This window comes from Ictidomys tridecemlineatus, chromosome 14, assembly GCF_052094955.1.
Source record: "Ictidomys tridecemlineatus isolate mIctTri1 chromosome 14, mIctTri1.hap1, whole genome shotgun sequence".
NCBI lineage: Eukaryota > Metazoa > Chordata > Mammalia > Rodentia > Sciuridae > Ictidomys > Ictidomys tridecemlineatus.
In genome coordinates, this window is record NC_135490.1 from 46,928,899 (window position 1) to 46,931,843 (window position 2,945).

Genomic DNA, 2,945 nt, shown 5'->3' on the forward strand with positions numbered 1-2,945 from the left:
TTACATTGTTTTTTTTTTCCTTATTGTATTATTGGATTAAGAGCAAGTTAAGTGGCAAGATTTCTAAGTAAACAGATTAAAGCCATTTACCAAATGTTACTCAAGTATGTTTGATTTTTACTACATTATGAGAATTGCCAGTATATTTTCATCTAAACACATATCAACATTATACTTTTTAATTATTAGGTGGTTTTATTTGTTTAGTTATTCCAGATTGCTTGAAGATGACAATTTTGTAGCCTAAAATTGGAATGAGATTAGAAATTAGATTTCCTACCAACAGAAAAAAAAACACAAAATGAAATATTCTTAATGTGGCAATATAAAAATTTCTTGTCATCCTCATTCACAGAGTTTTTTAATCACAGTTTTAATGCATTAAAATATGTGCATTTAAATGGCACTTTATTAGATAAATTTTAGCACCTAATTTGCATGTTTTAGGTTTCTAATTTTCAAAATTTTAAGGGTAGAATCATTGATATTTTAAGGACTACAAGTATACTAAAAATACTATAGTAAATATTATACATACATATGTATAAAGATACGTTCAATGTTTCATAGGTAGATGTATATATGAGACAAATTCATTGAATGTTAGAAGCTGATTCTAAAATTTAAGTTTGTATTTATGCTAATTTGGTCAAATCATATGGATGAATATATATATAACAAACACGATATACTATGATGTTGAGAATAAAATGCTCTGATAAGCTTTGCACAGCATCTGGTTGATATTTTGATGAAATTTGTTTTTTATATTTAAACAATACTTGATGATAATGTGAATGTTAATTTTCTTTCTAATTTTCTTTCCATATTGGTTGATATGCTTACTTTTTAAAGATAAAGGCTACTACTTTGAGGAAGTAAGTTTAAAACGTTAAGCAATTGGACTTTACATCTCTTTTGTTTGTAATCACTGAGCCCATGAAAATCAAAGCCATATAAATTCTTGCATTACTAACAGTCAAGCTTGAACCTCTCAAAAAAAAAAAAAAAAAATCCTTGGTCAAAGCTTTGAAATTCAGTAAAAATTCAGAAACGAGTGGGATTCAGAATACCCTGAGCACAAACTAGTGCAACACCACAAAACATGTTTGATCTTCTGTCCAGAAAGAGAGGTGGCAGTCAAAAAGAAAAATGGAGGCGGGGGTTAAAGAGCAAGCAAATTCTGGCTTTTATTACACAAGCACGAAAACAAATTCCTTTGGAAAAGAGTGACTTCTTCGGAGGACTTCCAGACCAGTGAGGTAGAGTCCGAACGGGAGATAATCAATCTGCCCCTATAGTCCTGGAGACTTCTCAATCTGGGGTTCGGAAGCAAAGGGACCTCCCCTGTGAGTCCTGCAGTCTCCTCCTTCGCAGACTGCGGTGCGGGGAGGCGGCAGAGGGTACACCTGTCCCGGAGTTCCAGACGCGGGGACGCATCCCCGGGGCGCGGGGCAGGGAGGCCACCCGGGACTTCCTCGGGAGCGTAAAGTGCACTAGGGGACGGTCCTGGTGGAGTCTGTAAACACTCGACTGACACTCGTTCATTTCTCCAAGCAGAAACTCCATCTTGGGCCGGGGACCTGCAGGAGGTGCCCTCGGGGCGGCGTCTCAAGCCCGGGGCACCGGGAAGGGGCGGAGCCTCACCAAGGGTTCCAGGTCCACTCGCAGGACTTGGCGCGCCTTGCGTCGCGCCGCCGCCAGGCTGCGCTCGCCCCACACGTCGCCGCTGACGCGGATGGTGGGGAAGGTGGTCAGCGTCGGGGTGGATGCCCTCCAGGTCTCCTCCAGGGTGCGGCCCCCCCGAAGCAGGGCTCGGGCGCCGAGAGCTTCTCCAGGCAGGACTCCTCGGGGGCCGCCGGCGGCGGCGGCGGCAGCAGCGGTGGCGGTGACGGTGGAGGCGGCGGGGGCAGCCAGGGCCACCTCCTGCCCGCGGCGGTCGCCCGGGCTCCGGCGCCTCCTCCTGGCGGTCGCGCGCGGGGCCGGCCGGCGCGTCAGGCCGCGGGCGGTAGGGGTTCCGGGGGTCAGGCACCAGGGCTCGGCAGGAGGCGTAGCCGTGGACGTCCTTGCTGCGCAGGATGTGCGGGGAGAACTGGTGCTTGAGGCTGCAGAGGAAGCTCCAGAGCTCCGCATCCGAGCTCATGAATTCCGTGCTGCGGGGCATGAACAGCTTGAAGGCATCGCCCAGCGCCTTGGTACTGTCGGCCAGCGACAGTTGCTACCGGGAGCACACCACCTTCTCCTCCCGCGCCTCCAGCCCGGCCCCTCCTCCCGCTCTAAAGCTGCCGCCCTGGGCAGCAGCAGCCAGGGGCCGGCGCCAGCGCCTCTTCACGCTGCGCCGCATCAGAGGCCACTCTAGGCCGCCAGCGCTCGCCTGGTCTCGCTGTCGTCACCGAGCCCGCCCGAGTCTGGCTTGGCTCGGCTGTGGTGGCCGCTGCTGGTGTCTCCAGCCCCGGCGCGTCTCTCGCTACTTTTCTCGCCTCCCCATTTTTTTTTTTTTTTTTTTTTTTTTTGGTACCAGGGCTTGAACTCGGGGCACTTGACCTCTGACCTACATACCCAACCCTATTTTGTAATTTTATTTAGATACAGGGTCTCACTAAGTTGCTCAGTGCCTTGCTTTTGCTGAGGCTGGCTTGGAACCCGCAGTCCTCCTGTCTCAGCCTCCCCAGCCTTGATGATACGGATAAATAGCTGAGATTCTCACCTATTTCTGATTTTATTATTTGCAAGTAAAAAATGTATTGTCATATAACCCATATATTCCTTTATAGTGACCTATATTCTCTTATTGCTTTATGTTATTACTTTAAAATAACAACCTATATTCATTCAGTTTTGACCTTATGATGCTCTTTTAAAATACTATACAAATCTCAAGAGACAAAAATTTTATAAAGGACAATTTAAAAATCAGACTTATCAAATAAACATCAATAATTACC

The 2,945-nt window shown here is 46.7% G+C and overlaps 1 pseudogene; it reads right to left on the bottom strand.

Annotated features, from left to right (window-relative positions):
* Window positions 1–1,611: 1,611 nt before the first annotated feature.
* Window positions 1,612–2,447, bottom strand: LOC144370607 (coiled-coil domain-containing protein 71L-like; annotated as a pseudogene).
* Between the last annotated feature and the right edge of the window lie 498 nt (window positions 2,448–2,945).